This window comes from Homalodisca vitripennis, chromosome 5 (genome assembly GCF_021130785.1).
Source record: "Homalodisca vitripennis isolate AUS2020 chromosome 5, UT_GWSS_2.1, whole genome shotgun sequence".
Classification (NCBI taxonomy): domain Eukaryota; kingdom Metazoa; phylum Arthropoda; class Insecta; order Hemiptera; family Cicadellidae; genus Homalodisca; species Homalodisca vitripennis.
This window is the reverse complement of record NC_060211.1, coordinates 28,145,434-28,160,678: the sequence shown is the minus strand read 5'-3', so window position 1 is coordinate 28,160,678 and position 15,245 is coordinate 28,145,434. Positions and strand designations below refer to the sequence as shown.

Below are 15,245 nucleotides of genomic sequence, written 5' to 3'. Positions count from 1 at the left end.
AGACAATTTAAAAAGAGTCCGTGAGTACTGCAAGCAATTTGGAATCAATTAAGACGTTTATGGCACATCCAACTCCTGGCAGACAGCAGAATCAAATCAAATTTGTTTTATTGCTGTGACAATAATTACATCGTATGGCAAACGTTAATAAGGATATCCTAAAATTTCTGTCATTCTTACTATAATACACATTCATACATACAATGTTTACAATCACACCCCTTTCATTCATCGCCAATGCAACCCACTTTGAACAGCGGGTCTGTATTCTAATTGAGCGGCGTCCCAGATGAAAGCCCAAAACTCACCTGCATTATAAAATGCCTGAGACACCAAGAAGCGTTTTAGGCGAGTATTTAACGCCTCGGGCGTTGGAGCATCTTTGATTGAATTGGGCAGTCTGTTGAGGAATTGAACACCCGCTTGTGAGGGCAGGCGTTCATAACCAACCGTTCTGTGTCTACCAATTAGGTAGTTTACCCTGCCACGTGTCTCATCCATGTGTATGTCTTGGCCTCTGGTTAAGGCACATTTATTCATAGATAACAAAGTTGTTTCCAATATGACAGAGATATGGCAGAGTCAACAGCTCCAATTTCTTGAAAGCTTGCAACTCTTACATTTAAGAAGAACTTACATCTATTATTTACCTCTCTAGGTTGTATTATGCTTTTATATTACTCGTATTTATAAGATGTTTATAATACAATGTTCACTCCGTTAGTATATACTTTTTATACAACTCCAAAGAGCTACCCTAGCTGGCTATACACAGACAGCTAATTTCAAAGATCAGTTGATCTCTCTCTTGTCTCTGATTGGTCAGAGATCCCGTTATGTTTCGACCAGGGATGACTCAGACCCCTTTTGGCGGTACTGTAGCTGGTAGCGTCTTCCGTCTCTGCTGTCGACCACATTCTCTTTTCTCTAGGGCTGAGCTTTGTAATGTACCAGTTATTCCGATCTCTTCATGGAGGTGTGTGTGTTTTTCCCATCTTGTCCCCGCCACGGTTCACGTTTGCTTACGACATCGTGCCAAACCCCCCCTTTTTTATTTTGTTTATTCGTTTGGTGGAAACCTCGTTTAGTAGGAGCCTTCCATCTAGTAATTTTGTAATCTTAAGGGAATCCCTATTACCTGGATGCTTTTCTGTACTGCAGCTGTTATTGTCCAAACTGGCTGTTCCATGGCTTTGATCCATTTAAGTGTTGAATCAGCAAGTTGTTTACGTTTGTTTTATCCGGATATATATCGTGTCCCTAAAAGAATGATTATAAATTGTAATGATATTAAAACCAATGTCACTAGGTAACTGAAACAGCGCTAGATGTAATAGGCATGGACTAGAGTTTCAGAAAAATCCGCTGCACGTCGCTACCTTGAGTTACCGTCAGTCTCTCACGAGCAACAGAAGGCGTATTGTGTTATTGAATTTAGTCGTACACAATCAGTGATCACAGTTCAGCAGGCGTTTCGTATTCGGTTTCATGCTGAACTACCATTTTAATTGCATTATTTACTCAATATATTAATTAAATTTTAATACACTTATTCTACTACAAAGAAGTTTTAATCATTTGAGATACATTTTGAGTAGACGTTCTCAAAGCTATTTAATTAAAGGACAAGTCCAAATGATGTAGTTTTGGAAAATTTTTACTGACATTTTTCTTACGATTAACTTCATGATTTTTTTATTCCTGCCCTTTACACAGTGGTGTTGTTTCTACACAGTGCGTTCTTTTCTGCTGAGACCGAACTTCATTACGTGAGATAACAGAGACATCGCCGCCTGGCATTAATTAGGCGTAGTTGATTAAAAACACTAACGTAACGCCTACACGTCCATGCGCCCTTATCAGCTCGCATGCTACAGTAGCAGTACGACGACGTCTCATCGATCAGCCGCGTGTTACACCGTTCTGTGTTACACCGCGTCAATTCAAAAATAACACCATTTGGAGATGTATTACTGCTTTTAGTGACCTTTTAGAAATATCAAGTTTTTAGACTGGAAAGTAAAGACAGTCTACTCACTGTTAATAACTAGGAATAGTCGGAACAATTCGCTAGTGATGCACTATTTCCCACCAATAATCCTAGGTATGGCCGTCGGATTGCGCTATGAACAGGTTTTTTTCAGTGATTTGTGATTCATGTGTTCTTCACAGCAAAGCTTGGATGTCATAAATCCTGTCCTTTGTTTGAAGGTTATTTTTGACGATGGAAGGATTGTGAAGGGAACAGGATTTTTCCGGACATTTGCCATCGTTCAGTGAAACAAGAAATCAGTAACACTACGTTTCAAGATCTGCAATCTGATCTCTTCTTCAGGTGATAACTAACCTAATACATAATTAAAAACTAGGTTATCATTATCATTATAATTGTAATTATGTATTAGGTTAGTTATCACCTGAAGAAGAGATCAGATTGCAGATCTCGAAACGTAGTGTTACTGATTTCTTGTTTCACTGAACAATGGCAAATGTCCGGAAAATCCTGTTTTTTTCGTAAATCCTGTGTTAATCCACGAGGTTATAATACCCCTAATTTTGAGTATTGTTCTCCACTTATTAGATGTTAAGATGGACATTCTTATTTTTTTATGTAAAACTTCCTTAATTTCATAACTTTATACGTAAGTTAATATTTTTAAATATTCAATTTGGGCTTTGTTTGCATTATTCGATCCTAACGACTATAATGAAGTCATGCTCTTCCTCCCTAAATTTTCCTGGTTTGAGAGCTTTTTTGGACTCAATAACTTTGCTGATGTTCTATCGTTAACCTCAAGAAAAATCAAAAATTTAAAGTCGGTTTTCTATAGAATCGATAAAAGTTTAGTACAGACTGTTTTTTAAGGTCACGTTGATTTTAGGACGATAGTTTTGATTCATTACTTCTCATCGTTGAGTATTTAAAATTCACTTCGCTCCCTTCATCTCCTTTTAGATCAGAGTTTGGGAAAGAGAATCTGGGAATGAAATTTACACCACTATTGTGTATCAAAAATACAATGCTTTTTAATAGATTTGTAAATCCAATATAGTTAATGTAAGCAATTGTGTTTAGTACAAAATACACAACTAAGCGTATAACACATACAAACCGAGCTGGAAAGGCGTTTAGTTGCGTTAATATAGGCAGGATTGCCTGTTTGAGGGGGAATGGAGAAGAAAAGGACGTTTGTATGAAAGAGCCCATATGCTGATTGCTGCGTCGCGTGTCTTTTCTTAACGCAACGTTCCACCAAATATATCATCTCCTTTATACAGAAGGCTCGAGAACGTTTATAGCGAGTTTGTTCAATTAATGCAGTTCACAACCAGGAAATAAATTTAAAATTTAAAATGATACCAAGAGAACTGTTGGCATTGTCTAATTTCTCTACCTACAAGTATATTATGCCAATAATACACCACAGTAAGTTGTTTTATCAGGTTAAATATATCCGTGTGCGAAAAATCTATAAGAATGATTTGTAAATTTGAAAATTTTCACTGTACTATGCATGGTGGTAATAAAAAACCTTAGAATGGAACAATAGAGCCTTTTATTTGACAAATCTGAGAGTGTTTAATAAATATTCATTACCAGCCCCATGCAACACCTAATCTCTGTTTACTACATTTACACGCTATTCTAGTTGGCGAAATGTTTACCACGTTATAATCCATCTGGCTGAACTCGTGGATGAAGTGAGACAGTTACAACCCCATGCAACACCTACATTTCTGTTTACAATATTTACACGCTATTCTAGTTGGCGAAATGTTTACCACGTTATAATCCATATGGCTGAACTCGTGAATGAAGTAGGACAGTTACAACCCCATGCAACACCTACATCTCTGTTTACTAAATTTACACGCTATTCTACTTGGCGAAATGTTTACCACGTTATAATCCATCTGGCTGAACTCGTGGATGAAGTGAGACAGTTACAACCTCATGCAACACCTACATCTCTGTTTACTACATTTACACGCTATTCTACTTGGCGAAATGTTTACCACGTTATAATCCATCTGGCTCAACTCGTGGATGAAGTGAGACAGTACCAGCCCCATGCAACACCTATATCTCTGTTTACTACATTTACACGCTATTCTAGTTGGAGAATTGCTTGCCACGTTATAATCAATCTGACTCAACACGTGGATGAAGTGCGGCAGTACCAGCCCCATGCAACACCTATATCTCTGTTTACTACATCTACACGCTATTCTAGTTGGAGAATTGTTTACCACGTTATAATCCATCTGACTCAATACGTGGATGAAGTGCGGCAGTACCAGCCGCATGCAACACCTATATCTCTGTTTACTACATCTACACGCTATTCTAGTTGGAGAATTGTTTACCACGTTATAATCCATCTGACTCAATACGTGAATGAAGTGCGGCAGTACCAGCCCCATGTAACACCTATATCTCAGTTTACTACATTTACACGCTATTCTAGTTGGAGAATTGCTTGCCACGTTATAATCAATCTGACTCAACACGTGGATGAAGTGCGGCAGTACCAGCCCCATGCTACACCTATATCTCTGTTTACTACATTTACACGCTATTCTAGTTGGAGAATTGCTTGCCACGTTATAATCAATCTGACTCAACACGTGGATGAAGTGCGGCAGTACCAGCCCCATGCTACACCTATATCTTCTGTTTACTACATTTACACGCTATTCTAGTTGGAGAATTCCTTGCCACGTTATAATCAATCTGACTGAACACGTGGATGAAGTGCGGCAGTACCAGCCCCATGCTACACCTATATCTCTGTTTACTACATCTACACGCTATTCTAGTTGGAGAATTGTTTACCACGTTATAATCCATCTGACTCAATACGTGGATGAAGTGCGGCAGTACCAACCCCATGTAACACCTATATCTCAGTTTACTACATTTACACGCTATTCTAGTTGGAGAATTGCTTGCCACGTTATAATCAATCTGACTCAACACGTGGATGAAGTGCGGCAGTACCAGCCCCATGCTACACCTATATCTCTGTTTACTACATTTACACGCTATTCTAGTTGGAGAATTGCTTGCCACGTTATAATCAATCTGACTCAACACGTGGATGAAGTGCGGCAGTACCAGCCCCATGCTACACCTATATCTCTGTTTACTACATTTACACGCTATTCTAGTTGGAGAATTGCTTGCCACGTTATAATCAATCTGACTCAACACGTGGATGAAGTGCGGCAGTACCAGCCCCATGCTACACCTATATCTCTGTTTACTACATTTACACGCTATTCTAGTTGGAGAATTGCTTGCCACGTTATAATCAATCTGACTCAACACGTGGATGAAGTGCGGCAGTACCAGCCCCATGCTACACCTATATCTCTGTTTACTACATTTACACGCTATTCTAGTTGGAGAATTGCTTGCCACGTTATAATCAATCTGACTCAACACGTGGATGAAGTGCGGCAGTACCAGCCCCATGCTACACCTATATCTCTGTTTACTACATTTACACGCTATTCTAGTTGGAGAATTGCTTGCCACGTTATAATCAATCTGACTCAACACGTGGATGAAGTGCGGCAGTACCAGCCCCATGCAACACCTATATCTCTGTTTACTACATCTACACGCTATTCTAGTTGGAGAATTGTTTACCACGTTATAATCCATCTGACTCAATACGTGGATGAAGTGCGGCAGTACCAGCCCCATGTAACACCTATATCTCAGTTTACTACATTTACACGCTATTCTAGTTGGAGAATTGCTTGCCACGTTATAATCAATCTGACTCAACACGTGGATGAAGTGCGGCAGTACCAGCCCCATGCTACACCTATATCTCTGTTTACTACATTTACACGCTATTCTAGTTGGAGAATTCCTTGCCACGTTATAATCAATCTGACTGAACACGTGGATGAAGTGCGGCAGTACCAGCCCCATGCTACACCTATATCTCTGTTTACTACATCTACACGCTATTCTAGTTGGAGAATTGTTTACCACGTTATAATCCATCTGACTCAATACGTGGATGAAGTGCGGCAGTACCAACCCCATGTAACACCTATATCTCAGTTTACTACATTTACACGCTATTCTAGTTGGAGAATTGCTTGCCACGTTATAATCAATCTGACTCAACACGTGGATGAAGTGCGGCAGTACCAGCCCCATGCAACACCTATATCTCTGTTTACTACATTTACACGCTATTCTAGTTGGAGAATTGCTTGCCACGTTATAATCAATCTGACTCAACACGTGGATGAAGTGCGGCAGTACCAGCCCCATGTAACACCTATATCTCTGTTTACTACATTTACACGCTATTCTAGTTGGAGAATTGCTTGCCACGTTATAATCAATCTGACTCAACACGTGGATGAAGTGCGGCAGTACCAGCCCCATGCTACACCTATATCTCTGTTTACTACATTTACACGCTATTCTAGTTGGAGAATTGCTTGCCACGTTATAATCAATCTGACTGAACACGTGGATGAAGTGCGGCAGTACCAGCCCCATGCTACACCTATATCTCTGTTTACTACATTTACACGCTATTCTAGTTGGAGAATTGCTTGCCACGTTATAATCAATCTGACTCAACACGTGGATGAAGTGCGGCAGTACCAGCCCCATGCTACACCTATATCTCTGTTTACTACATTTACACGCTATTCTAGTTGGAGAATTGCTTGCCACGTTATAATCAATCTGACTCAACACGTGGATGAAGTGCGGCAGTACCAGCCCCATGCTACACCTATATCTCTGTTTACTACATTTACACGCTATTCTAGTTGGAGAATTGCTTGCCACGTTATAATCAATCTGACTCAACACGTGGATGAAGTGCGGCAGTACCAGCCCCATGCTACACCTATATCTCTGTTTACTACATTTACACGCTATTCTAGTTGGAGAATTGCTTGCCACGTTATAATCAATCTGACTCAACACGTGGATGAAGTGCGGCAGTACCAGCCCCATGCTACACCTATATCTCTGTTTACTACATTTACACGCTATTCTAGTTGGAGAATTGCTTGCCACGTTATAATCAATCTGACTCAACACGTGGATGAAGTGCGGCAGTACCAGCCCCATGCTACACCTATATCTCTGTTTACTACATTTACACGCTATTCTAGTTGGAGAATTGCTTGCCACGTTATAATCAATCTGACTCAACACGTGGATGAAGTGCGGCAGTACCAGCCCCATGCTACACCTATATCTCTGTTTACTACATTTACACGCTATTCTAGTTGGAGAATTGCTTGCCACGTTATAATCAATCTGACTCAACACGTGGATGAAGTGCGGCAGTACCAGCCCCATGCTAACACCTATATCTCTGTTTACTACATTTACACGCTATTCTAGTTGGAGAATTGCTTGCCACGTTATAATCAATCTGACTCAACACGTGGATGAAGTGCGGCAGTACCAGCCCCATGCTACACCTATATCTCTGTTTACTACATTTACACGCTATTCTAGTTGGAGAATTGCTTGCCACGTTATAATCAATCTGACTCAACACGTGGATGAAGTGCGGCAGTACCAGCCCCATGCTACACCTATATCTCTGTTTACTACATTTACACGCTATTCTAGTTGGAGAATTGCTTGCCACGTTATAATCAATCTGACTCAACACGTGGATGAAGTGCGGCAGTACCAGCCCCATGCTACACCTATATCTTCTGTTTACTACATTTACACGCTATTCTAGTTGGAGAATTGCTTGCCACGTTATAATCAATCTGACTCAACACGTGGATGAAGTGCGGCAGTACCAGCCCCATGCTACACCTATATCTCTGTTTACTACATTTACACGCTATTCTAGTTGGAGAATTGCTTGCCACGTTATAATCAATCTGACTCAACACGTGGATGAAGTGCGGCAGTACCAGCCCCATGCAACACCTATATCTCTGTTTACTACATTTACACGCTATTCTAGTTGGAGAATTGCTTGCCACGTTATAATCAATCTGACTGAACACGTGGATGAAGTGCGGCAGTACCAGCCCCATGCTACACCTATATCTCTGTTTACCACATTTACACGCTATTCTAGTTGGAAAATTATTTACTACGTCATTAACGATATGACTCTCAACACGGAGATGAAGTGAGACAGTACCTGCTCCATGTAACACCTACGTCTCTACTACTATATTTCACACGCTACTCTAGTAGGCGGATTGTTTACCACGTCATCAACTATATGACTCTCAACACGGAGATGAAGTGAGACAGTACCAGCCCCATGTAACACCTATATCTCTGTTTACTACATTTCACACGCTACCCTAGTTGGCGGTTTGTGTACCACGTCATGAACGATATGACTCTCAACACGTGGAGGAATTGAGACAGTACCAGCCCCCATGCAACACCAACATCTCCGTTTTCTGTGTTCACTGAAACGAAATTTAATTTGATTTTCCTCGTAGACTATTTTTGCACTATCTTGTCCAAAAGAACCAGTTCTTAGGTTTTTGTATGGGCTGATACACTGGGTTAGGTATTTTGTCAACTGAATTCTTATTGTGGGAGCCGGTTGAAATAATAAAAATGGGGTCACTTATTACCTTCATACCCCTTTCTATTTCATTTACGTTTTTGGGAATGTACATAAAACTTGATAAGAGTACCAAACCTGCTATGAGTTATGAGTTTGTGACTTTCAACTAAATTGATATTGCTTAAATAATGAAAGATATGTGAAATTTACCTTTTTTGTGTTTTAATTAGTATTATTAAGTTCTAAATGATACGTTAATTTTGTTCGTTTCTTGCTTATATAATATGCGTATTTAAATTGTGACCTATAACACTGGTTGAACTTTAGGAAAGCTTTAATATTTGTGACAGGGGTTAAAGTTGGCTCGTTTAGCAGTCACCACTAAATCTTTCACACGCGCCGGTTTCCAACTTTAACGATGAAATAGAACGTCGTGTTAACTTGTTAACAAGGACGTAGCCAGCGAGAGGGTGCATGGGGCCAGAACCCCCCCCCCCAATTTTTATTTTTGTAATTTTTTTAGTACAAGACTATTATTATTTAAGTAAACCAGTATTACTCACACGTAATGCTGAAAGATCGTTCTCAACAAAGAAACGGGCAAAGAAATTTCTAAGAAACAAAATGAGGCCTTCCTGAATGTCCACTACGGGAAATTATCAGTTGTCTGGACCCCCCCCCCACCCAAACAAAAAAGGAAAATTCTCCAGGCTACGTTCTTGCTTGTTAACAAACTTGTCATTTGTTGGTAATTTTTATGCAATTATCATCTGGTGTAATTTTTACACTACTTAATAATAGCCATAACGCTCCAAATCTATTGAATGCATTTAGGCACGAGCTTTGACAACTGTAAAATGTCACCTGAAGTTCTGAAAGTGCATTACAAAATTAACCTAAAGATCGATACTGGAGCAATACCTTGTTCTTAAACACATCGTTTCATTATTCATATTCTGCATTTACTCATACAGACCAGCTCAATGACAGCTTTTCTTGTGCAGTTTACGGCCGTTATCATACTTAGAATTGCGCTAGCATTATACACACGTGCAATATCCACTTAAAATTAAATTTAAAGCAGTATCACTAAGAATTCCATAATGGTGCCGATTCCCAGAGGAACATGTACCCATAGTGATATCACGTCCACGCATAATGAGTTATTGTTATAGTAATATTTTTTTGTTAAAAAATAAAAAAAATAAAAATAATAATAATTACATCATAAGTTGGCCTACTTTGAAGCTCGCTTTTTCTTCGCTTTCACCATCTATCCACCTGGTTTAAAAAGTTATTAAAAAGACGTGAGTTTCTCCAACTTTTCGTTCACACATTTATAATGTAGTGTACTCCATAAACTGAACTACACGTTCTATAAGGAATGGTAATTTTTACAATAATATTTAATTTCTTCATAAACATATGTTCTAACCATACCGCTACGGAATGTATACATACGTCCTACACCTAAATATGAGTTTTTGGAGGTCGTATACAATATTTTACTTTCACTTTTAAGAATTATGCTTACAATTCATAACAACACAGAGGGGCTATTTTTTGTATTTTAATATTATTTTAATTTTCTTCTAGAGCGAGCTTTATGTGTAAACATTTATCAATTCAATACATGGATTTCTTAGAAATGCTTGTATACTACACAGTAAAACTGTATACAATTTTAAATCTGCTGAATTGAATTTCTATTAGTACTTTAATTTATAATGTTTCAATTATTCGCCCAACACGCTTAATGGTCAGCTGTGATTCAGTTTAACGACAAGAACTGTTTCATCTTTATTGCATATTTAACATAACCTTAATTTAGTAGGCCTAGGCGTTCTTTACTATAAATTTACCATTTCCACTGATAAGATTGTACGATCTGCAGACTTCAAGAATTAATTATTTACTATTCCATCGCATTTTGATGCCGTTAATTTTGTAAATTATCGATTTTTACGCCTTGATGTCATGATACTGTAGCATCAGGAGAAATAACTACCCAACGTTCGGCCATACAATAATGATTACCCACCAATGTTATGTTTAGGGTAATTTGCTGCCAGGCAACAATGTCAAGTACACGTGGTCATCGTGATCAGTGAACAATGCCAATCGATTGTTAACAACCTGTCACACCATGCAACAATGGACTATAACCTATATCTACTGATGTTATCGATCCTTATGCTGTTCAAAACTTAGCCTACCGTTCGCGCGACTTACCTTTCTCTGGTTAAATCCAGTTCCTAGAAAGTGTCCACTAGTAAGTTCACGATCCAGAGACACTTTTCCGCATTTTTCTGCCGATCGGAAAATTAAGATATCGTATGCTCTCGTCGACTCAACGATAGGTAGGTACGCACACCTCGACAGCAGGCCGGCCGCACACGACTATCAGATTAGAGGGAAGTCGCGTTCTGCCAACCGCTGCACTAGCGCTGCCTAGCGTCACAGTTGGGAACTCGATGCGCAAATCGCTCCAAACAGACCGACGCGACAGACAGTCGCTATTGTTAACTACAACAATGGCACTAACTGTATAATCAATACAAAGCCTCCAACACTGACAAATGTTACCTCATTTCAATCTACGGCTTGCACACTCAAAAACTCCTTTGTATGAGATAATTCTGCTTTAAAATGCTGTCTTTTTTCTATTTATTCTGGGTATGTTATGGTTCTGGAACTACTTCCAAATCAAAATAAAATATACTTTTTAATGCTCACTAACATTAACAAAACAAATCTAAATTTCTTTAGAATCATAAAACTTACACTCAATTCGTCAAAACTAAAAGTGTGTTTAAAATTCATCAACATTAAATTAAAATAATTTTTAGTACAATATCAAATAATAATTTCATTGGAAGAAATCTCCTTTCTAGCACATTCCTTCCATAATTTTTTTATAAAATTATTAATTAATTACAATATTAACTATTAACTTGCAAATTCAAATCACGAATTTGAATGCTTACACATAATTAATGCAATATAATATTTATTCTCCATATTATTAATAAAATAAATTAATGTACAAATTGCATATGGACTAAATATGTTCAAATTGTTCAAATTATTCTGGAAGAGTTGCCATATAATGTCAAATCAAAATCAATAGAATTGTTTATTTATACAAAAGAATTATTTTAATTTTTCCAAAATAACCTCCTTTTTGTGACTAATGTATGAAAATTATTTTGACACATTTAAATTTCACATTATGAGTTGGAAACTTCTAGAACACTGCTTGTTTTGAAAAGCGCATTCAGAATTCCAAAAAACCATGGTTTAGATCCATAACCTCTTGTATTACAGAATATGCACTTTTAATTTGTGACTAAAATAAACTCATACCATGGAGTATTAAAGGATCTGACAGAAACTAACAAACGAGGTAGTGCACAGACATACTGTCCTTTTAATTTCTTCTTTTTCGTTTATCAAAAAAAATTGCTATTACTGTGTTGTAATGTTTTTCTTTTATGGCAGGTCTTTCTAGAAGAGCTACAAAAGTGTAATGTTAAAAAAATTTACAATTTTACCAACTTAGCTAATCTAACAAACAAATTAATATAATAAGCAATTAATTTTTACACATTTTCGTTTAAGCTTGCTATTTTTAATTTAAAAATCAAGTAAACCATTTAAGGTTATTAGCTTACCATTTTGATATATAAAGAAGTGTTTACTGGAGAAGTTTAAGAGCAGATCGTGTTAAATGATGCAGTTTTATTTATAAAATAGTTTACCATCTTACCTTTTCCCAACTTTTATGTGAGGGTTGTTCGACTTCAACAAACGTCGTTTTCAGAAGCGACTTGTTCTATAGTTGAGCGACGATGTAAGGTTGATATTTTCTATTTTACAATTTGAAATACTAGATTCCAGGTGTATGACAATTTGAACATGATCTCTTTTTTAGAAAGCTTCCATCATTCACATGTTTTCATAATCTTAACTGCTGGACCTCATCTTACCTTTGAGAAGAATATTTAGAGTACAGTACATTTTGATGGCATGTATTATACAAGCTCTGTTCCTGATTCAGGATTGCCTAAACCCAAGGACATAGCCAGCAAGGGGGTCCAAGGGGTCCAGACCCCCCAATTTTTAACTTTTATTAACTAATTTAACTTCAATTACTTTTTTAGTAAACGATTATTATCTATATATATAAAAATGAATGTTTGTATGTTTGTCCTTTATGGAATCGTGAACTATTGGACCGATCATGATGAAAATTTGTACGTATATGTATTTTTCCACGGAGAAGGTTTATAAGCTATGCCCATCCCTTTCCCGATTCAGGATTCCGCCCCACTGGTTACAGAAATACCCATAAGAAATGCATTGCAGCAAACATATGTTAACGTCTTTTCAAATTTTTAATCAGCTGTTCTTTGTAAACATATATTACACTTATAGTTTTAAAGCATAGAGTAAGCTTAAGAGAAACGACAAATTTTGTTTAAACTGTTTTTGCAATCACTGTTAAACATAGACTTTACTATCCAGATAATACAATTCAAATTTGACGTAAAAATTCACCTTTAACTGCAATATTTATTTAATATAAACCATGCTCATGCTTGATCAGAAGAGTAATGCAGATATCATAATTACTATCTTACGTTGGCTACAAATATAAAGAATGTTATAAAATCAACCTTAGTTGTTTTTTTTGACAGAAGTATGGTTCTCAAAACTCCGTGTGTACATATTCTCTCGATCGAGACAACAAAGCAAGCTCAATCGTGGCATCGGAGATATAACTAATTTAATCTAAAATTTATTATAGTAAAAAAAAAAATTTACTAAGTAATATAAGGACTTCGGTTCTTAAGATTTGCGTGCGAAGCCGTGGGTAACAGCTAGATAGAGGCAGGAATATGGTACATACCTTCATAATACGCCCAAGAGGCTCACGATGGAACGACTATCAATTATCTCAGCAATGTTTAGAATGTGATAGAAAAAGAATAAGTGAATATAGTGTACTGTTTTCAACGGGAAATTGCGTGCGAAGCCGCAGGCAACTTTTGCAAAAAATTATTGAAATGCGCAGCAAAGCGCGCCGGGCCCGCTAGTTATTTATATAATTCAGTATTACTCACATGTACTGTAGAAAGATCGTTCTCAACAAAGAAATGGGTCAAGAACTTTCTAAGAAACAAAATGGGGCCTTACTCACTTTCCACTACGGGAAAATATCAAATGTCTGGACTCCCTCCCCAAAAAATTTTTTTCCTGGCTACGTTCTTGCCTGAAGTCTCTAATTTAAACTCTCTGTTTTTCTTCTTTTTTCTTAAAGACATCACAATTATTCTTGATGGATTTGATCTTATGGTACTGATCATCTGAATCGGTCCGACTAACTATGATGATCTCTCTACCAATTAATTGTAGAAGTGACATACCATTGCGCAATTCATTTTTTATTACTTAGTTTATTTTAAATTGCGACTTTAAATCTCTGAGCTCTCTTTGCATACAAGACACAGTCAAAGACTGAACACAGCATTTTTATTAGTATTTAATTTGATTTTTTTCATGGTATATTTCTGTATTTTTAATTGTTCATTATTATATAAAATATTTATTTAATATTAAGTAACCAAATTGATTATGTGTTATAAAAATAGGTGGTTATTAAGAAATATATTTATAGTTGGAATATAGTTTTGTGGGGCCAAATTTCTGAAGAATTTCCCTACAGCATAAAGAATTAAAAGAACATTTTGATATTTCAAAAAAACTTACAAATTGTCTACTTAATAGCGTATTTAATCAATTGACAAGTTTTACAATTAGTTGATTTGCATTCATTAGTTCGTAAAACAAACATTCGGTTTATTAATTAAGTTACCATAGTATTAATTTGATTGTAATAAATCGAGTACACTACGACACTATTCCCTGTATAATTCTATACAATGTACGAGTAAAGAGATTTAGAATTGAAATTGTAAGAGCCAGTCGATGAACCATTACACTGTTTCACCATCAATTTCTGTTTTTGTCAACAATGATTTTCTCTGTGCTAACACAGTTTCCAATATTTGTAAAATTATAGGCTATATTTGTCTTAATAAAACTTATGTAAACTAACCAGCTGACATGGATACATCAACCAAACTACTGAACAAAATAAATAGGTATCAAGGGAGAATATTATAGACTCAATTGATATTTACTTATGTGTCAGACTAAATAATAGATTACACCAAGGGTAGATTCTAAATTATTGAGCAACAAGGAATAGGAGCTACCCCATTGACTGGTGGCTTCCTGCATTCAGTGACTCCTATAGATTGGACATCTCTAGATACTGGACATTACCTTTAACCTAGACCTTCTAAGGCAGTAGCTTCCATATGATGGGAGTTCCAAGAGGATGGAATTTTTATTTTGTAAACTTCCTTGAGCCAGAAAACCATATGAGGGTCTCTAGGGGGTGAAAGTTGTCACGCCATAAGGTTCTAATAATCTACTTTTGTTGAAACCATATGTATTTTGACTAAGCTGGGTTTTCCAAAGAGAGAGAACTGTACGAGATCAACTCTCAATAACAATCGTGTAGAGTAGAAGCTCCCAGAGGGGTCATTGTCATCAGAGGCTTCAAAAAGTTGAGTAGAGCAATCACTTTGAGATCCTAGTAGCCAATATGTTGTATAGGCCTCTAAA

General features: G+C 37.0%; 1 long non-coding RNA gene across 1 annotated transcript in view; it reads right to left on the bottom strand.

The window, feature by feature from the left end:
* LOC124361898 overlaps positions 1 to 10,935 on the bottom strand; it is a 174,458-nt gene extending 163,523 nt beyond the window's left edge. The window contains exon 1 of the long non-coding RNA XR_006922402.1: positions 10,782 to 10,935. This is a non-coding gene — a long non-coding RNA (uncharacterized LOC124361898). The remainder of the gene's footprint in view (positions 1 to 10,781) is intronic.
* Between the last annotated feature and the right edge of the window lie 4,310 nt (positions 10,936 to 15,245).